The sequence below is a fragment of the Ovis aries genome, chromosome 15 (assembly GCF_016772045.2).
Source record: "Ovis aries strain OAR_USU_Benz2616 breed Rambouillet chromosome 15, ARS-UI_Ramb_v3.0, whole genome shotgun sequence".
In the NCBI taxonomy this organism is placed as follows: domain Eukaryota; kingdom Metazoa; phylum Chordata; class Mammalia; order Artiodactyla; family Bovidae; genus Ovis; species Ovis aries.
This window is the reverse complement of record NC_056068.1, coordinates 70,738,543-70,760,899: the sequence shown is the minus strand read 5'-3', so window position 1 is coordinate 70,760,899 and position 22,357 is coordinate 70,738,543. Positions and strand designations below refer to the sequence as shown.

General features: G+C 39.6%; 1 protein-coding gene across 4 annotated transcripts in view; it reads left to right on the top strand.

Annotated features, from left to right (window-relative positions):
• The window catches only part of LRRC4C (leucine rich repeat containing 4C), a 1,433,039-nt gene that overhangs the window by 1,596 nt on the left and 1,409,086 nt on the right, over nt 1-22,357 (top strand). The gene's annotated exons all lie outside the window — the stretch shown is intronic.

Genomic DNA, 22,357 nt, shown 5'->3' with positions numbered 1-22,357 from the left:
TTAATTAAAGCAAAACACCATTTCACTGTGATAGCCTCTGTGTTCCTGTATCTGTGAGTATTTTTATCTCTGCACTGGCATCACTTAGCTTTTCTCAAGAAGTGAGAATCTCTCATAAATATATTTCTAAATTGCTGAGGCGAGAAGTGAAAGCAATAGAGCTTTAGTCAAAGCCTATGGATGGTTCCTTCTAAAAGGAGTAGTAATATTTTATGGAATGTTAGCCAGCTTGAACTCTTACTGTGAGCTTATTTATGGAAGAGATGACAGGAATGTCAGCCAGGCAGGGTGGGCAGGCATTAGGGGTTCTTAGGATGTCTGTGGACAGAGATATGCTGCAAATTGTAACATAAGAATTTTTATTCAGAGACAACTGACCGAGATGATCAAAGATTTATGAGAGCCAAGTTGGGAGATATTCAAAACAATATTATTTCTTTTTCCTAAAAGAAGTTTTTTTGAAAATCCTGAAACTAAAATTATACTTAAACAGATTGGACTCAGGTATTGCTATAGGCTGTCATCTATTTGATGTTTTTTTGCATAAAAATATTTGTGAAACAGTTAAAGAAGGGCAGCTGTTGAAAGATTCGTCCCCCTTTTCATCCTGTAACTGATACTTACTCCACACTGTACTCTGGGTTAAAAAAAAAAAAAAGCCTATGGGTAAAGTCTTGCAGGTTAGTTTATGATGCGTCTTCCTTGCCAACTATTTCTGCTCACGGTATTTTCTTCTGTTACTCATAGACTCCAGTTACATTTTCCTTATCAAGAGATGGGGCTTTGTATCATTTTTAAATGACTTGGATATAGGACAAATCCTGAACAAAATTTCATTTTCTTTGTGAAGAAAATAGCCTAGGAATAGCCCTGGACTCATGAAGCCCAAAGGAGAGTTTCATATATAAACAAGAAACACAAAGTTTACTATTCTAGGGAGAGAGCAAAGCCCTGATGCTGCAGGTGCCAGTGGGTTATGTCAGGGGGTTGGAGATTGTCCAGGTCAGCCTGGACCATCACCATTCTTCGTGTTGGTCAGCTCTCCGTTAGCCTGCAGCTCTTAACATGACCAGTGCCAGGTACGGAGGCCAGTGTTTGACGTCATCTATTTTGTGTCAGGGCAGTTCTGCATAAAGAGAAGCCCTCTGAAAATGCCATTCTGGAAGTTCGCAAATTTGTGCTTCTTTTTATTGAGGGTATTTCATTTTGACTGTTCCTCCTCCCGTTCACATTCTCACCCAGTTTGGGTATATTTAGACTTGTGGTGTTGGTAAAAATTAATTGCATAGATTATTCTCAACACCATCTTTCCAAATAATAATAATAATAATAATAAGGATACCATCTTGGCTTTTGTGTATGTGAGATTTAATCATTGTAATGAGGGAAACTTTTAGACATAGCAACACTTTCATTATCACTGATTTTAGGCTAATAATTGAAGTGGGGTACATGCCAACTCAGGAGTTTCTGATCACAGCTTAAGCAGTGAGCAAAGCGGCTCCCTGGAACTTAAGCTTTCCTTATCCTACCTGGGCGACCATAACTCTGTGTCTTCATTATCAGCTCCAGTCCAAGCAACGGTGGTGGACAACTTGCATTCAGAACTGGCTCCTGATCCACTGGCTTTCTTGTGTCTTTTCCGGCTTTGTGTTGTGTTAGAGAGTGTTTCACAGCTTAACGGGGTGGGTTTTCTTGCTTAGTGAGTTCAGAAAAGAAAGGAAAAGCAAAGATGCTTTCCATCTCTGTCAAAGTAGCATGTCAGAGTTGCCAAAGAAAAGGATGAAGTCCCCTAAAGAAAATAGATGCAGGGTCCTATTTTGAAAAGAATGAATTGGGAAAGGGTTTCCTTGAGTTAATTCCAGTTCCTTTTCTATTTAGTTGCAGTCAGTTGGCCAGCCTTTCTGTGAGTCTTTGCTCAAGTGAACCAGCCAGGCCCAACATTCTCCAGAGTGCTTCTGTGTTTTTGAAACCCAGGGCACTTAACACATGAATGGCTCTTTCCTTCCACAACAAACAGAGCTGACAGCTGGAAAGTCAACTACTGAGAACCTTTAAAGGAAGCCAGAAAGATCACCCAGTAAGTTGAAGAACAGAAAGGAGCTCTTGGAGCTCTGGCCCTGGAGGTGGTTGAGGACCCAGCCTCCGAAACTTGAAGTTTTGATTGCTGAGTCATTACAACCGCCTGGAGCTGTGTGTTGGCTCCAAGAACTGATGCTGCTATGGGGCTAATGCTGAGAGGTGAGAGCATCAGCCCAAGAAGAAGATGCTAACTCTTTGGGTGAAGGAGATGCACCCTCTGGTGACAGACGTGTTTATCTGTTCTGCTGTTGTTTTCATACTTAAAAACAACAGCTGAGGGTCTGCTAGTAAGGTCCAAAAGAAGAAATGGATTCAGTGAAGTGTGAAAAGGACAGGGGTTTTGCAAATGTCCATGTCAATTCGCTCAGTTACCTGCATTGCCGTTTGGGATTCAGTAACCATGGCTAAGTTGAGGGCAGGAGTGGAAACTGGAGTTAGAATCAGGAGAACGGAAACCCCAGACTGAGAAAACGAAGGTGTCACTAAAGCCTTGACAGTACTGCTTAATGGTACGTAGGTCACTCAAAGAACCCCAATTTCCTTCTATATAGTTAAGAAAAAAGCATTCTTAACTCGCTGTGGTGAAGAATATGATGAAATAGTTCAGAAGAAAATGACCTGTTATTATATACTGCTATAGAAAAATGTAAGGTACTATAGTAACAGTAAGTTCATGTATGGTTCAAAACTCTGCAAAACAGGGTGAACAGTATAATTTTAAGTTAAATTGATTAGCAGTGCTCATCTTTTTTTTCATGATGGTGACCAATATTTACCTTATTGTAATCTGGGTGTCTCTCACGTGTGTTGAATATACCTCTTCTCAGTAGTTTTTGTGGTATAGTCTTAGCTTTTTGTGTATTTGTGTGTCCATGTGTGTGTGCATATGTGCGTGCATACATGTATAGGTAAATGACCAATTTATAGGAGATATAATTTTAAATTCATAAAAAAATTAGGAAATGTGTAATGACCTGAATCCATAGGCATTGGGTATCCAGAAAGGACAAGAAAAATCGTCTTTTCTGTGGAGATAGACAGGTCCTTATAAAGTTTGCAGGCTTCAGAAAACTCTAGTCCACAATGATGCTATTGACTAGAATTTGAGTTAAGCTGGAAAGTTGTATCAGTAGGGTCTTTATTTGTAGTAGCAGCATAGATCGTGATGACTGTCACACTGAGTTACATTTGGTGGGTAGATAGACCAGGACTAAAGGGTGGAGTTGAATCATGATGGCAGGAGAATGGGGCAGTGATGGGAACTGGCTTTTGACATGGAGAGATTTGGGGTCAGATACCTAATCTCCTTGGAGAAGGAAATGGCAGCCCACTCCAGTCGTCTTGCCTGGAGAATCCCATGGACTGAGGAGCCTGGTGGGCTACAGTCCATGGGGTTGCAAATAGTCAGAGATGACTGAGTGACTTCACTTTCACTTTCTTTTCACCTAATCTCCTAGATATTCAGCCATCCAATCTACAAGACAGAAATGACCAGTCGTTCAGAGGGCATTTGTGATGAATGAATAAATGATTTTGTAAACTGTGTTTTTCTTTAGGCACTAAGTCATGTCCAACTCTTTTGTGACCCCATGGACTGTGTTCCACCAGGCTCCTCTGTCCATACACAATTCTTGGTCAAACCCTTGACACAAAATTGGAATTCTACAGGTAGTTTGTATATAAAGTTTCTTTCCTCTTTGTCTGGCTTAAAAATTAGAAAGGCCTTCTTAATTCAGTGTATTTATCTAATTGACACAGAGGTAAAAGTCCCAGATATAATCTGAGATGTAAGCAAAACTGGAGAGAAAAAGCTAGTTTTCTGTAAATTACCTAATTTCGTATACCATGGCTTCATCAGATTCTTTCTCAGAGCAAGCAGAGTGCCCTTCCAGGTGTCACCTCACTTATGCTTACAACTTCTAAAATGATACTGCACATAAGTAGTGAGAAGCATGTACGCCTATCCATACGTGGTTGCAGAAACACAATTCAGTTGTCAGCAAGTGGTGTTAACATTGCCCTTTATCTAACATCTCATTTTGTTCACAGTCAGTGAAAGGCTGTGTATTTATTAAACACCTAACAGGTACAAGCACTGCAGTCTTTGCTGCGGGGGATGGAGAAGGACTCTCCTGCTCTGCCTCTTGGCTGCAATTCCTGCATTTGGACAGGGCATGCTGCAGTCTTCAAGGCTGCCTCCTCGAGTTTGGACTTGATGGTTAAACAGTATCAAGACCTATGGAGTCGGACCTATGTGGGGCTGTGTCACTGTGTATGACCTTTATTTAGTTCAAGAACATATTGCAAAAGATGTAAAAATCCTTGTTCCTATTAATGTCGCTGAGCTGAGCTGTCAGTGATGAGTCCGATTCGGCTTTGCTAACTCTGCACGGCTGGTACCACTTGACCCAGGTATTTCTGTTCTGCAAAGTCAGCCTTTCCCTGTGCATGAAGGGAGCAAGGTTTTGTCCTTCAGATTGTGGGTTCTTTCTATCCTCATAATGAATGGATGAAGTCTATTTTATGGCTTGCTGAGAGGGAAGACAACATCCAGGCTTCCTGTATTTTGAGGCCATGTTCCTTACAATCTAGATCTCATTAGAATGAGAAGGAAAAGAGGGATGTCAGTTGGTCAAAATGACAAACACAAGTTCACTGGCCTTTACCGGGGCCTCAAGCATCAGGATTCATGGTTAGAGTACTGCAAGGAAATAAGGAAATTTCTTGTGTGATATGTCACAGATTATATAGCCAGCACACATCTAGAAAATACACTAAATTATAGTCAGTTCTGTCATATAGTCAGTGAATATATTCTAGGTGTCAGGCAGTATGCTAAGTAGATTAGATTTTTGTTGATATTTCTCAAAAATCGATAAAATGGTATTCTTGTTCTTATATTACAGATGATGTGAAAAGTGACCCATTTTTTTGCTCCATATGCCAGTTCACTTCATAGCCCATGTGTTTTCTTCTCTCCCATGTTTTGTTGCTGTTTAGGTTGCAAACCCAATGCTTCTTTACATAAATCCCTAGATACAGACAGTGTAGAGCAAGCTTTCTCCAAATACAAATCAAATAATCTTGTTTCCATAACAAAACTCACTCTTCCCATGGAAAGATGTGGTCTCAGTGTCTCCAAGGGACCTCTGAAGGGCCAATTTCCTGAACCAGTGGGTCCCTGATAAAGTATATTCAGTGCCACATTTTGGGGGCCCCCTGGAGGCATGCATAGCTTGAGGTAAATCTCCATTAAATTTTGACCATTGCCAAAGTCATATTGGAATATTTGATGGCATGGAGAGTAATGGCAGTGATGTTAAACTACTGAAGTTACAGGACAAGGAACAAGTGAAGAAATGAAAAGTCTCCCCTGCAGCATTAAATAGGAAGTAGCATTGGGCTGTATTTACAGAAGGTACTCTTTGAGAAGTATCTCTCAACATGTTTCTCCATTCATTAGTTATATAGCTTTGTGCAGATTACCTATATACCCATATTTTCTTATCTCACCTTGTAGGATTATTATAAAAAGAGTAAGGAAAAATAATATTTATAAAGGACCTAGAACAGATATTGGAATTTAGTTAGTGCTCAATAAAAGATATCTCATAATAACAATAGTTATATTCATCGACATAATAATAATAATTAGTAGTGCTAATAGTATTGCTTATGGTAGTAGTTTAGAACCTCAGTTTACACATAAACGTTCCTCCACTCCACAGTACCAGAGGTTATACAAATCGCCACCTCACATCAATGAACAGAAAAGCAAATATGTATGTCTGTCTGGCCATAAAAATATGAAAGAGAGGAGGAAAATTATCTTTCAGCAGCGTTGATGTCAGTGGGGAACATATTGATGGAAAAAGAGTGATTTGTGGCAGAGACTAGAGAAACAAAGATGACCAAGTCAGAATTTCATGAGCTGAGGAATTCTTTCTTAAGTCAGATCCTAAAATGTTGTGAGCTTGGGGATACAGTTCAGTGCTTGGCTATAAACAGGAGAAAGGGTCACATTTTGAAAGATTTTTTGATAAAAAGAAAACCATCTTCCTTTGACTTCATCCTGACAAAGAGAAAAGAAAATTTCAACTCTGCCTTTTATTTCATCCCTGTAAAATTTCTCTAGCTTTTATATTTAATGTAGATATTTCAGGGATTATTTTTTTCCAGTATATGGTTTTCTGGCTGTTCCTTTTGTTAATATATATGAGCAAAAATGTCTGCATTTTAAGTGTTTGACAGTGAACTATTCCAGTATGGGAGATTTAAATCCTTTATGTGCTTTAGACTTTTAGCACTATAATCATGTTGTAGGTAACAAGTCACAAAAGGAAGGACCAAGTAAATACACAATGATTCAGGGTGTACTTCTTTTGAAAAGTGATTTGAATGAAAATCTTTGTATATACCCGGAATCTTGCAGATACCTGATATGAAAGAAGTGTTTCATTAGAGAAAAGTTTTCCTTACAGACTGAGACAAATGTTTGGATAGCAAAGCAAGAAATGTGTGAAGTGCAAGCATTTGGAACAATCATGTTAGTAAAGGCAAATTCTTTCCTAAAAGCCTGAAAGCAGGCAAATAATTAGTAACACAAAGAATGGTGGGTTTGCTATTTTTTTTTTCCTGTTGGAGACATTCACTATGTATAGGGAAAATAAATATACTGAATATGAATACACGCAAGGATAAAACTCTCCTTGCCCTTCTTCAGAAGGAGAGCCATGTTTAATATGTGACTTTTGCTCAAGATCTTTCATCTGCCAGGAAACCTGAACTATTATTACACATTAAACATTTTACCAACCAACCTGTTCTGGTTCCAGTGCCCATCTGCACATGTGCACGCAGGTTGCATTTTTTTCTGGTATGTCTCTGGACTGCAGTCATTCTCATGACCTGGAGTCTCTCTAGAGCAAGTGGCTGAGTTCTTCCTGTGTTCATCAGATCGACTCTACGTCCTTTATCTCTTTTTGCTTCCTTGATCTGTCTGATTTTCAGTCTCAAGTCTGGTTTTCGTCTCATCTCTCCCATCACTATAGGCCCTGGTGCACTTTTCCCAAGTTTAGACTAAATGGAATTCTGTTCTCCCTATCTGGTATATGTTTTTCTCCCAAGACTCATTTGACCGAGGGGAAAAATACGCACACACATATGAACACGTGTACATAAATACCAGAAATCTATACACACACATACGTATCTATATATATGTATACACACACACACACATATATCTGAGTGTGTATGTGTATATATTGTATATATGGGCTTTCCTAGTGGTTCAGTGGTAAAGAATCCACCTGCGAATACAGGAGATACAGGTTTGATCCCTGGGTAAGGAAGATCCTCTGGAGAAGGAAATGGCAACCCACTCCAGTATTCTTACTTGGGAAATCCCATAGACAGAGCCTGGTATGCTGCAGTCTATGGGGTCACAAGAGTTGGACATGACTGAGTGACTAAATAGCGTGGCATCGAGTGTGTGTGTGTGTGTGTGTGTGTCTATGTGGATCTACTCCTGAATCGAAGAACTAAGTCTTGGATCTGAGACAAGGCCCCTTTTGCGTAAATAAATCAGAGTTCTCAGTGGATGCTTTTGTGGATTATGCATGCTTTGCTTCTGTGGTCATTTCAATTGCGCCGTTTGTTCAATGTGTTTACCGAACACCTAGTAAGTTTACTATTATATTAGTTACAATGTGGAAAACAAAGTTGTACACAATGGGATTTTTTTCCCCTTGAACTTGCAGTTGGTAAGAAAAAGTTATGGGATTAACCCCCTGAAAGGCCTTGAAAGGAAATCACAAAATTAGCACAAGAGCTATCGTGAACCGATCAGCATGCTGCCACAGAGGTCTGCTGGGAGCTCCACAGTTGTGACAAGGGAGTATCATCATTTCCAGGATACAGAGGAGGAAACTGAGACTCAGAGGACTTTGATGTGCCCTAGGAAGTGAGTCATTACCTGCAGTACTTGACGCATGTCTAGGTGCTTCTGGCTCTGAGCCTGAGTGCCTGGATTCCTCCCATCCTGAACTTAATCCTGCCAAGCACTTAAAGCCGTATACAGTGCTTTCTGTTTTTCTCTGTTTTAAAGGTGTCTGTGCTCTTATGGGTGAATATGGTTTTCTGTTTTGCTATAATATGTTGTACCTTCAGATGTTTTCCTGGACTTCTTTCCTTTTCTGCCAGTGATCATTGTAAAGAGGTCTTGGAAACAAAGGCACGAAGCCTCATCTCTCTAGTGTCCTCACTTTCTCATCCTTGTCAAGATCTGAATATGTCCCTTTTCTCTTTTCTGGAAGAGGAGCTAGTGCTTTCTACAGATGGGCTGTCGGGCAGACAGATGGTCTGAACCTCTCTAATGGTGTGTTCTAGAGAGAAGCATGTCTATCAGTTGCCAGCTCAGGATGGAATGGCACTTGGTGCAGCCATCAAGAGTTGCTAGGAAGGCTGCTCTGTGACCTTCCCAGTTCTTTAATTTGGAGTTCTTAGAGATTTGAGGGGCACTTTTTCTGCTATAAGTAGATGGTGGTTTCTCTTCCTTACAAGCCAGAGGGATGATAGTTCCACAACAATACATTTAGAAATTTGCCAGTTACTTTTATGGATCATCATTTTTTCTTGACTTTCAAATTGGATCCAAGGTGAGAATCCAGGAGAAACAGAAGGGATACTCTCCGAAGATGCTGTTGTTGCTGTTTAGTCACTAAGTCATGCCAGACTTTTTGTAAACCCATGGATGGTAGCCCACCAGGCTCCTCTATCCATGGGATTCTCCAGGTAAGAATACTGGAGAGGGTTGCCATTTCCTTCTCTGGGGATCTTCCTGACCAAGGGATTGAATCTGAGTCTCCTGCATTACAGATAGATTCTTCACCTCTGAGCCACTGGGGAACATACTCTTTGAAGATGGTCAGCTTTAATTCTGAGCATATCATCTACTTGAAGAAGCCACAGAGGTTTCTGCTCATCAAGAGGGAGCCGTTCAATCAAATTGACTCTTTAGTAATTACTGTCCCTCTCTAGGGTGGGGGAGGAGATGTGCAAGTACAGAGTGGCCTGCCAGGTTGCTGTTTAAATCACACCTTTACTCTGTCTCCTGATGAGAACAGAGATGTGAGATTCAGAAACAGAAAAAAAAGGTATAATTTCCTCTTCTTGTTTGGGGCTGAGTATGGTTCCAGAAAAACTTACATGTACCACTCCAGTATTCTTGCCTGGACAATCCTGTGGACAGAGGAGCCTGGCACGCTACAGTTCTTGGGGTCACAAAAGAGTGAGAGGGTCAGACACAACTGAGTTACTGAGCGCACACATACACCACCTCCAGGAGTGGCTATTGATTTCAGGGTCCAGGATATAAGAAGATATTTCCCTGTTCCTGTCATCTTTTCCCTTTGCCCTTTTACCATCTGGAGGTCACAGAAGATGCAAAAAAGTCAGTGTTGGGCACCAGCTCCTGTCACTGAAATTTATTCAGACCACCATCTCATCAGCTAGCTTGCTAGAACTTGCCGATTGCCTGCTTCCCCACCTCTGGCTCTTTATACCCTTCGTGTCATCCTCTACTCCAAGTTTTCTGATACCTGTCTTGGGTCTACCTTCTTCTTTGGTGACGTATCCGACCGCTTTCAAATCTGCACCTTTTGTTCCAGTCTCAGGTCCAGACACTCACATGAAGGACCTCATTGTCTCTGCTCTCTCCTGCCTTGCAGTGTGAAGCTGTAGTACTCAAGTCTCCTGCCTTCTTGCCAAGAGTGAGGAGTGGGAACTACCTTTCATAATAACTCCAAGTCTTTCCAACTTGGAACCCTAGTTATATATTTTACAACTATTTTATTTCTCTGTCATTTGATGTAAACATCTTTCAATAAGGATAATATTCCTGTCTGCAAAATTTGGATCGTGTTACAACTAACATTAGTTTAGCATTTGCTGTGTGTTTAGAACCTTATATTTATTATCAAAAATGTAATGATCTGAAAAAAAATTATACAAATGTTAAAGATAAAGACAACCTCAGAGAGGTTAAATAAATGGCCAGGATCACATAAAAGAGGCCTGGTTGAATCAGATACCTATGTTTTGACATATGGTATTTGCCTTCTAAGTTATTTAAAAAATTATGTAATAGTTTCCCTCACAGGAGAATACCTGGGATTTTGTTTGGATACGTAAGAAAAAGCTTTGTAAACTTTAAAGCTCTATGCAAATGTTAATTGTTGCTATGTTCTACCCTAAGATTATTTATGGATGACACTGCATATATTTATGTAGCTCAGTATAACAAATAGCTGATTAAGGGGCAATCATTTCTCAATTTTAAAGCAGAAATTTTGTGGATGCTTATGAAATAGCGCTCCAAAAGCAGATGTGTGTGGCAGCCTGGTTGGTATGTCTGGTGAAATACAGTAGAACCTGACTAAATTACACTAATGAGTTGGAGACCCATTACAAATTATCACATTTGCCCAATTAGTGAAGGAGCAATGTAGAGAAAAAAGACTACTAGGGAAACAGAACTGGTATGGCAAGAAGACAAAACTGCAAGTAAGCGTAAAAGATGCTAATAACACACACCGCACAGGCATGCTCATTTGTGTGCACAGGCACACACACACACACACACACACACACAACCACACATCCCTCTGCAGTAGGTGAGGTTGTTAACATTAGCATGAAATATACAAATATTTGTACAAAATGGATCTCTGCGTACAAAGAAATAGTTGTTTCTTTCTCTCTCTCAGGAAAAAGCAATCAATGGAAGTTCATTGTTTCACGGTTCCAAGAAAACTATTTTGTTTTAACTGAATCAGAATGTGGTTTACAATTGGAACATTGTTATGTGGTAAATTGTAGTGCTACATCTAGTTAAATTTCATTATACGCTTTGAGGTATACCCTACCATCCTGAGCACTTCAGTAGGTATTATTACCTTGGAATCTTGTCACTTAAAGTCCTTTCATCTACTAAGTTTTTCTTAGAAGTCATTGTTCATATATTCTCAGGCCCCTTGCTTCCCAAATTCTCTCAATAAACCTATTTGGGGGACAAAATAAAAAGCAAGTTACCCATCCAGCTTTTTGTGATTGAAAAATCTCATCTTTTGAGATCTCCGAGAACAATACACAATTTAAATAATTAAGTATGTTTTCTGCAATGCTTTAACAGTTTCAGAATGGGCTTAGGAGAATTTGTAATTGGAAACCAGGCACTTGCTAGTTACATATCCCATTTGTTTTTATTGGTTACTGATAATTGATCCTATGTCAGCAATAGAGGTAAACTTAGATTTGTTCAATTCTCAGTATAAATATAAGCAAGTAATGTTACTGTTATGTTTAATTTGCAGATGAGGAAACTGAAGCTTAGAGAACTTAAGTGTCTTACAGATACTACTACGCTATTATCAGAGCTGGGAGCTGGGATTTGAAAAAACACAGATCCTGTTTCAAAGGAGATTATACTCTACCAAGGAGTCACATTCATAGCAAGTTAATGCTAAAATTATGGCTTCCAAGCCCAGATCAGCATAATTAACATGATGGCTTACTTTGATTGCCTGCTTTTTATGTTTTAAAATTTTTTCTGTAATACATCTAAACTCATTACTAGACTGTAATTGGATATTCAACAAGTGTTTTTGCTTGAGTTCTAAGTTTTGTAACTTCAGAATTCCTTTTTACTTTATTCTATACCTAATGACTTTGCTTGTTAAATTTAAAATAGATTTCATGCACATAGTCCAGCAAGAATGTACTTGTTGCCTTTTTGGTGGGTCGCAAAGGACCACGCTTATCATTGACACTCTCTAGTGAAAAGAAAATATGGCCACAAATTCCATATATCCTGCTATATCCATGCCAAATAACTCCCAGAAAAATGTGGAATCTGTCTTCTCACCCCTTGAATCAGATGTGAGAAAAATGATATTATATAACCTACAAGGATAGGCCTTAGGAAGCCTTATTTTCTCCTTTGGAGAGTTGTCCTGAGATCACCAAGAAAGACAGTGCATCTAGCCTCGTGGAGGCTGCAGAGAGGAAAGCCGGCCTGCACCCTTTCTTGTATCATGGATCTAAAGCCGGCTCCAGCTGCCGGGAATGTGAATAAGGCCACCTTGGTCTTTCCATCTCAGCCTCTTCTCAGCTAAGTGTAGCTGCATGAGTGAATTAAGGTGAACGGAGCAAAACCGCTGCCCATCCAATATGGAGAATAGTTAGACACAAGAAATCTTTATGTTTCTATGTCCTGGCATGGTTTTTTACACAGCTATAGTTAATTGGAACATGGACAAGCTTAACTATTCTTGCGACCTCAAGGGCTGTAGCCAGCCAGGCTCCTCTGTCCTTGGGATTCCCCAGGTAAGAGTACTGGAGTGGGTTGCCATTCTCTTCTCCAAGGGATCTTCCTGACCCAGGGATCGAACCCGGGTCTCCTGCATTGCAGGCAGATTCTTTACCATCTGAGCCACCAGAGAAGTCCCATAGCATGTCCCATAGAATTAGGGCTTAGAAACTTTTATCTATAAAATCTGCTTCTGCCCTGCTCATGACAGACTCCGCTCTGAGGTTTTCCTTAGCTCTCCTATGCTTTACTTCACATTTTAGTGACAAGTGCTTATAATATATACTCAAAGAACAAAGGAAAAAGTGATAAACAATACAGACTCATTCTGTTAAAGTTGTTTCTTTTCACTGATTGGTTTCTTCTAGGCTTTTGTTAATTGATTTTCAGATCGGTTATCCAAATGAGGGTTGAAACTGTGAGGATTGCTTAGCACCATTGTTGAAGCAAAAAGGTAATATGTTGAACTAAAAAGCGTCCTTGACTTGAAATAAAAAATGGAAGTTCTTCCGTTTTATAGCTCTACAACTTAGGGCGTGTCATTTGCCCTTTCTGAAATCAGCTTCATTCCTTCATTGAATAGGGATCATACCTGCTTCAAAAGCATTTTCTTCAACGTAAAAAATTCTGCATCATATAATTGTTAGGTAGCATTTTGAAGATAGATTGACTCTTACAGATTATACAGTATAGAAATCTCATGGCTTATTTCATATACGGAAGAGGCAGCAAAAAGAGAAAAATGCCCAAGAATGTTATGAATTAAAATCATCACTTTAAAAAATTCTTATTTTTATGAAATTAGCGAAGCAGTATACATTTCTATAACACTTTTAGAAAACAGTTTAACTTTATGTATTGTAGGTCATAGAATTGGAGCAGGAATTGGCAACCCACTCTAGTATGTCTTGCCTGGAGAATCCCATGGACAAAGGAGTCTGGTGGGCTGCAGTCCATGGGGTTGCACAGAGTTGGACATGATTGAAGTGACTTAGCACAGCAAAGCACAGGTCATAGAATTGTTCCTTTATTTTGATTCCTTTCTGGAACTCTATCCTAAGGAAATATGGAAAATGTGATATGCACAAATATGCTCATAAATTGTTCATTGCATTAAAAATATAATAGAGCCACATGCCATACAAAAAGATATGGGTAAAAATAATTATACATGGATATAAGGCAGCTATTAAAATTTATAACCTGGAAGACTTTGTATAATAGCAACTATATAAAGAAAGTAGGCATGCATATGTAAATTTAAAAGACTGAATAGCAGTATACTGACATACTAATAGGGGTTGTATTGTGTTTCTGTTTTTCTTCACTTTCCTAAGTGGTTTTATTTCTGAAAGCAGAAGATGTTTGGACCTGCTAATATAACCCTTGGCAGCAAATAACAGTAATCTGATTCTAGAAGCCTAAATTAATTGTAATTTAAATTTGCCACTTAATGGGAAGTCCAGCAATTCTAGGCCTTGGTTCCATGACTTAATATCATCAGGGCCAGGGATTCTGTCGGCATTTATCATTTGTTTGCTGGATGATCAATGAAGTTCTTATCCTCTAGTCTACGTTCAAAGCAGAAAGAATGAAGAGAGAGAAGATACAGGTCAGCTACATCGATCTCTTTTTTAGCTCAAGATAAGGAAAACCCCTAGTTTAAGTCTCTGATTGAGGATACAGTGCAGATGGTCATCCCTACCTGGAGGCTGGGAAAGAGTGGTCCCAGTATGAAGACTTCCGTAGGCCTCATCTCTAGAGGAAGTCCCAGTTCTCTGTGTGTCTCTGTCTCAGCCAGCTTGCCTTCTACAGAACACTACTGTTTGTTTTTCTGCCCTACCTCTACCTTCCTCCTCAGTCTGTAAGACTAACACAAAGAAAATGGAAGAGCTGGAAAAGGAAAGGAGTTTGAGCCTCCATCCTTGATCCAAAATACTTGTTGTTTGATCACCAAGTCCTGTCTGACTCCTTGTGACCCCTGCCCTGCAACATGCCAGGCTTCCCTGTCCTTCATTGTCTCCTGGAGTTTGCTCAGATTCATGTCCATTGAGTCGGTGATGCCATCCAAACATCTCATCCTCTGCTGCCATCTTCTCCTTTGCCTTCGATCTTTCCCAGCATTAGGGTCTTTTCCAATGAGTCATTTCTTCACATCAGGTGGCCAAAGTATTGGAGTTTGAGTTTCAGCTTCAACATCAGGCCTCCCAGTGAATATTCAGGGTTGATTTCCTTTATGATTGACTGGTTTGATCTCCTTGATGTCTAAGGGACTCTCAAGAGTCTTCTCCAGCATACTTGACTCTGCTTAAGACACACAGATTCCCTGAGAATGTTTTAGCAGTGAATACATCTGATGTGTGTCTCAATCCCCATACAGCTCCTATGTTGAGTTTCTCTAGTCACGCATATCAAGTAGTCTTGAAATCTTTACCCCAGAGAAAACTGGATGTTTATGACTCATTTAGTATCTGAGCATTACCGTCACAAAGAGTTAACTAGCACCACCCCCACTATAATTAGATAACATCTTTGGTTTAGGGATAAAGTCTTTTAAGTCTGCATATTTTTTATGTGTAGGGTGTTGCTTTCCAGTAGTTGTCATTTGATTTCTGATGGCAGTTTTACATAGTTCTTTTGATGATGAAAAAGGAAAAATGAAAATGGGAAGGAAACCATAATTTAGACCTCTAAAATATATCTGAAATCGGTTACTTTCTTATTCATCACTGGCCCCAGATTGGCTTACATCATTGTTGGCTTACACCGTGTCAATAATATTTCTTCTCCCTTTCACTCCTGTTTCCTTTAATCAATCCTCTATAGATTAAACAGAAATATATATATATATATTCAAAAATGTCAATCACTTGCTTCAACAGACCAAAATTAATAATGCCAATTAATTTAAAGCACCTCTTAGCATTTATAATGAAAATGGGGCCCTTACCCATGATACTCAAGTGTTTATTCAGCCTGGACTTGGTCATCCCTCACTGTCCTTGGGGGATTGTCTCTAGAACACCCTCCTCTGCACCAAATCCCTGGATGCTTGAGTCCTTAATATAAAATAGCATGGTGGGGTTTTGTGCCTGCTTGCTTGTGTCTGACTCTTTGTGATCCCATGGATTGTGGCCTACCTGGCTGCTCTCTCATTGGGAAATCAATGGGATTTTTTTCCGGCAAGAATATTGGAGTGGGGTGCCATTTACTCTTCCAGGGGATCTTCCCAACCCAGGGATCAAACCCACGTCTCCTGCATTGCAGGCAGATTCTTGCCACTGAGCCACCTGGGAGGCCCATAAAATAGCACCATATTTGCCTAACCTAAGCAACATCCTCCCATATACTTTAAGTCATTGCTAGATAATCTGTAACATAATGCAAATGCTATATTTCTGTTCAATTCAGTTGCTCAGCTGTGTCCAATTCTTTCTGACCCCAGGAACAGCAGCACACCAGGCTTCCCTGTCCATCACCAACTTCTGGAGCTTGCCCAAACTCATGTCCATCGAGTCAGTGATGCCATCCAACCATCTCATCCTCTGTAATCCCCTTCTCCTCCTACCTTCAGTATTTCCCAGGATCAGGGTCTTTTTTAATGAGTCAGTTCTTCACATCAGGTGACCAAAGTATTTCACTCAAGTGTTTCAGAGTCCTTCCAATGACAATTCAGGACTGATTTCCTTTAGGATTGACTGTTTCGATTTCCTTGAAGTCCAATGGATTCTCAAGAGTCTTCTCCAACATCATAGTTCAAAAGCATCAGTTCTTTGGCACTCAGCTTTCTCTGTGGTCCATATCTCACATCCATACATCAGTTCAGTTCAGTCTCTCAGTCATGTCTGACTCTGTGTGACCCCATGGACTGCAGCACACCAGACTTCCCTGCCCGTCACCAACTCCTGGAGCTTGCCCAAACTCATGTGCATTGAGTCAGTGATGCCATCCAACCATCTCATCCTTTGTCGTCCCCCTCTCCTCCCACCTTCAGTCTTTTCCAATGAGTCAGTTCTTCACATCAGGTGGGCAAAGTATTGGAGTTTCAGCTTCAGCAACAGTCCTTCTGATAAATATTCAGGACTGATTTCCGTTAGGATGGACTGGTTGGATCTCCTTGCAGGCCAAAGAACTCTCAAGAGTCTTCTCCAACACCACAGTTCACCACTTTGGCCTCAGCTTTCTTTATGGTCCAACTTTCATATCCATCCATGACTACTGGAAAACCATAGCTTTGACGAGATGGACTTTTGTTGGCAAAGTAATATCTCTGCTTTCAATATGCTATCTAGGTTGGTCATAACTTTTCTTCCAAGGTGCAAACATCTTTTAATTTCATGGCTAGAGTCACCATCTACAGTGATTTTGGAGCCCCCCAAAATAAAGTCTCACTGTTTCCATTGATTCCTCATGTATTTACTATGAAGTAATGGGACCGATGCCAGGTTCCTAGTTTTTTCAATGTTGAGTTTTAAACCAACTTCTTCACTCTCCTCTTTCATCAAGAGGCTCTTTAGTTTCTCTTTGCTTTCTGCCAAAAGAGTGGTGTTATCTGCATATGTGAGGTTATTGATATTTCTCCCGGCAATCTTGATTCCAGCTTGTGCTTCATCCAGCCTAGAATTTCACATAATCTACTCTGAATATAAGTTAAATAAGCAGGGTGACAATATAGCTTTGACATACTCCTTTCCCAATTTGTAAATACTATATCAAGGCTATGAAAATACTTGCTGAAAGTGAAAGTGAAGTCACTCAGTTGTGTCCAACTCTTTGCGACCCCATGGACTGTAGCCTACCAGGCTCCTCCTTCCATGGGATTTTCCAGGCAAGAGAACTGGAGTTGGGTGCCATTTCCTTCGACCCAGGGATCGAACCCGGATCTCCTGCTTTGTAGGCAGACACTTTTACTGTCTGAGCCACCAGGGAAGTCATGTACATTTGAATTTGTAAAAAGTATTATTGTTCCATGGTAGGATGAATTTACAGATGTAGAATCCCTGGATAGGGAGACTGATGGTATACAGTTGATTCTCGAACTACATGGTGGTTAGAGGCACCAACCCTTGCAGAGTTGAGAAGCCATGCATAATTTTATAGTTGGCCCTCTGTATCCACTGTTTCAACCAACTATGGATTGTGTCACTGTGTAGTACATAGTGAAAAAATTCTCCTATAAAGTCATCTACCCAGTTCAAACCCTATAGTTCAAATGTCAAGTATATATCAAATTAAGGAATGATTAAATAATGGATAAAAGTAGTTCTGGTGGTTAGGAAGAGTCTATAAAAGGTTAGGGCTAAGGCTGGAAAAATTGAGTCTGGAGGAGGGCATGGCAGTCCATTCCAATATTCTTGCCTGGAGAACCCCCATGGACAGAGGAGCCTGGCAGGCTCTAGTTCATAGAGTCACGGAGACCTGGACATGACTGAAGCAACTTGCACATACACAGAAGGCTAGAAAATAAGTCAGAGCCAGAAATTCAAAGGCCTTGAGTGGTATGTTAATTGACTTGAAATCTACTTGTTTTTCTCCACTTCATCTCTTGCCATTCTTTCTTTCCTCACAGAGCTCTAGCCTTGTTAGTATTCTGAGAGCCCCTATAGGCATTTACCTTGGTTTGTTTCCTTGTCGGTGTTAGATCTCAATTTAGCACCTTCGGGGAGAAGCTTTCCCCATCTAGTTAATTAAGCTAGGACTCCCCATACAGCATTCTGTATGATCTTCCATCTCAGCTCTTTGTTATTTTTGAGAATTTGTATTATTCTCTGTATCCCTCAATTGTCCTATGTTTGCTCTGTCAATACCATTAAGATGTAAGATCTGTGAGATCAGGAACCTTCTTCACTATGTGTCTTGTCAGGTTGAAATACAATATATTTACTATAAATATCCATTTAATCATTTAAATGAATTATGGTGGTCTAGACACCAAATAATAAAATGAATCTAAGCGGCAGGTACAGTGCCTGCTAATGTTATTTGCTTGAAAATTGTTGCTCTCTTTCTCTTTTTATATAGTTCCCCTACTTTGTTTCATAAGGCTGTGAACTCCTCTAAGGCAGGTATCATATTATGCTGATCTTTCATCCCCACATCTTCTATATTCTCTGGCACAAAGAAGTCAGGGGATTTTGTTTAAAAAAAGGAAGAAGACTAAATGATGGAATGAATGGAGAGACTCTGATAAACAAATAAATAGACATTTGACAAGGACAAAAGACATTCTACAGGAATAAGGTTTAGAATTGTCAACAAAGTTCTAGAGATGAGTTCACAAAAGGCTTGCAGGACCTATGAGGATATGAATTGTAACCACCTTTTCTCCCCTTGGGTGCTTCCCTAGTGGCTCAGATGGTAAAGCGTCTGTCTGCAATGCAAGAGACCCCGGTTCAATCCCTGGGTTGGGAAGATCCCCTGGAGAAGGAAATGGCAGCCCACTCTAGTATTCTTGCCTGGAAAATCCCATGGACCACGGAGCCTGGTAGGCTACCGACCATGGGGTCGCAAACAGTCGGACACGACTGAGCGACTTCACTTTTCACTGTTCTCCCCTTGAATTCCTATTGAATCCCTGGTACAAAGGGCAGTTCCTGGAACATGTGTGTGTATATGAGAGAGAGAGAGACAAACATGGAAAGAAGCTGAGTGTGTGGTTGGAAAGTAAGATAATGAAAGTTTGGGGATTATATGGAAAAGGTAAATGATCGTTCAAAGGGCCTAGGCTGAACAACTAATTAGTTTGAGACTTACCTTGTCAGCAGTGGGTGGCCTTTGAACATTTTTATTATACTGGCAGAGATCAGTTAACTCAGGATGCTGGAGTAGTGTTGGGGGCAAAAATTTGTGTCAGGCCTCATAAGATCCAATCTCTAATAATGTCCATTTCTGGAAGCTAAGCTAGTGCTTACAACTTGTCCTCTTATGTTTCATTTTGGAATAGTATCTTTTCTGTTAAAAATTGGAAAGAATTGAGTATCTTAGGTCAGTATAGAGAGGCTAACTTTAAATAATTACATATGGCATGGTGCCTTTCATTTAGTCATGCATCAGATTTTGAGATTTATTGGATTATAAAACTAAAACCTGTTATAGAACAATTGGCCATGTTTCTTCTCCCTTCTTAAATGCCAGATATTGAAACTTCAATTTGAAGGTTAAAAGTAGTTTTAGGGACTCCTGAAAGATGAGTAGCTGTCCATTCAGCTCATGGGAAACACTGGCATAGGTCATTTGGAAATGGTCTATGGTCTGCAAGGAGAGATGGCTTGGAAAAGTGGAATTTAGAACCTGAACATGGTTAGCTTTGCTTTTACAAGTAGGGGTTAGGGTTGTACAATAGATTCTCTATGGTGATTATGATCACTTAGAAGATTTCTGTACAACATCAGGCAATGGGCTCATTTCTGTAAGAGATTCTCTGCTTTTTCTGGTCAAGTTCATAGAAATTACAACCACTTTGGGACTCGGACAAACAAGGATTTGTTGCTTCAAGCAGTTTCTCCAGGGGTGGGTCTACCTCTCTATAAATGAGACTGACCATACGGTACTGGAATTGGTTGTATAAGAAATAAAAAATTAGAATATGTGTATTCTTAGTCTGGGGTGGGAGTGACTGCTTAAAAAATGGGTAATGTAACTTTCTTCTGTGTTACAGCCTTACCTTCAGGGGCAAATACCAGGGTGTCTTAGAGAGGCAGGGATTTCCAAGGATATTTTTGGACTTCTGCCTCTTAAGCATTAACTTTCTTCACTGGTTGTCCTTCATCTTGCTGGAAATCCCAGTTTTGTCCTAAATGCCTATGAAAATAACAGGAAAACCAAAGAGAATAAATTAATTCGGACAAATATTGGGATAAATAACATAGTCCTGCTGCTTTGCGATTCTTTTAGCATGGACATGTCCACTTTACATCTTCCCAGGTGGCACAGTGGTAAAGAATCTGCCTGCCAAAGCAGGTGTGTAGGAGACTGTGAGTTGGATCCCTGGATTGGGTAGATCCCCCGGAGGAGGGCAAGGTAACCGACTCCAGTATTCTAGCCTAGAAAATTCCATGGACCAAGAAGCTTGAGGGTTACAATTCATGGGGTCACAAAGAGTTAGCCATGACTGAGCATGCACACACACATGTACATGACCACTTTATAAAGTTGCCATTTTCAAAAAGCAAGATATTACTATATGTTTAGAGAAAGACGTGTTCCTAGGTCTTCTATCGTTGGGAAACACTTCAAGCTATTTTTCTTTTACAAAGGTATATGAAATTAATATTTGAAGAAGTTAAAAAGGATTGTATTAAACAACCATGTTTAATTTTATTTAATTCATTGTTTTTAAAATCTATTTGACTATAGAACACTATTTTTATGAAACATCTGTTAACATTTAGCAAATTGTTAGTGCTCTACGAAACCCATTTGGGAAATGATGGCCTACATAATAGTCTTATGAATGGAAATGTATTTATTGGCAAATACTCATGTGACTCTCAGGTGAACATGTGAAGATAAAACATCTAATAGCATAAATTTCTGAGGAGCATTAAGGTATAGATACCTAGTCATTTAATTTGTTTATTTTTTTACTTTTTATTTTATATTGGAGTATAGTTGATTGATGATATTGTGATAGTTTAAGGTATACAGCAAAGTGATTCAGTTATACAAGCATCTATTCTTTTTCAAATTAGCTTCCTATTTATGTTGTTACCTAATATTGAGCAGAGTTCCCTGTTTCATACATTAGATCCTGTTGGTTGGTTATCTGTCTTAAATATAGCAGTATATACACGTCAACCCCACATTCCCCAAATATCCCTTCCCTGCACCCTTCCCCCTTGATAGTCATCAGTTCGTTCTCTAAGTCTGTTAAGTCTGTTTCTGTTTTATAAATAAGCTCATTTGTATCATTTATTTTAAAATTGTGTCTATAATTAGTATCTTATGATATTTTTCTTTCTCTGTGTGACCTATGATCATCTCTAGGTCCATCCTTGTTGCTGAAAATGGCATTGCTTCATTCTTTTCAATTGCTGAGTAATATCCCATTGTATATGTGTACCATATCTTCTTTACCCATTCCTCTGTTGATGGACATTTAGGTTCCTTCCATGTCTTGGCTGTTATAATACCAGTTATTTAAAATAATACATGTAGAGCAACTGGTTGAAGCTTGATTCTTAGTAGTACTTAGTAAACGTTAATCACTAGTAAATCAGAAAATTCATACTGAGAAATGGATATCTAATTATATCTAATTATCTAGTATAGATGAACCAGTTCTCTTTTGCAGTGAAATATAAAGTCTGCTAGAGTGTAATAATTAGTGTCAAAGTCTGAGAGGGCAGTGATCCTGAATCTGTGTTTATCAATTCTCTTTAATATATACTAAACTTATCCATAGAAATAGTAGTATCTCTGTAAAACATTACTGGAATCACTTTCTAATACATTCTAATATTAATGTTTCTTGCATATACCACATACTGTATGCAATAATAGCCACTTAGAATTATAGCATTATCTTTAGTCCTTCAAAATAGGTATTGCTTTTGGTGATTTTGAATGCAATAATGGGCACGACCATTATCCTATCTAAGTGGCAATCCAGTAGCAGAGACCTTGTGTGCTCTTTATTTCCACCCAGTCTCTTGGAGGTTGGCTGCCTCCCTAGAAGGGGTCAGCTCTCTGTGGCAGAAGACCAAGAGGATCCACTGGCATCTTAGATGCAGGATAACTGGGAACTGCATCCAGATACTGTTTCTTTCCCCAACACCTCAGCCTGAAAACAAAACAAAACAAAAAGCAGGCAAGAATAGAAAGTGTATTCTTAGCCAAGCCAGCATGCTATGAATGTGGTATTACCAGCTGCTCACGGAGCCGCAGCTGAGCGGATCTGCAGCCTTC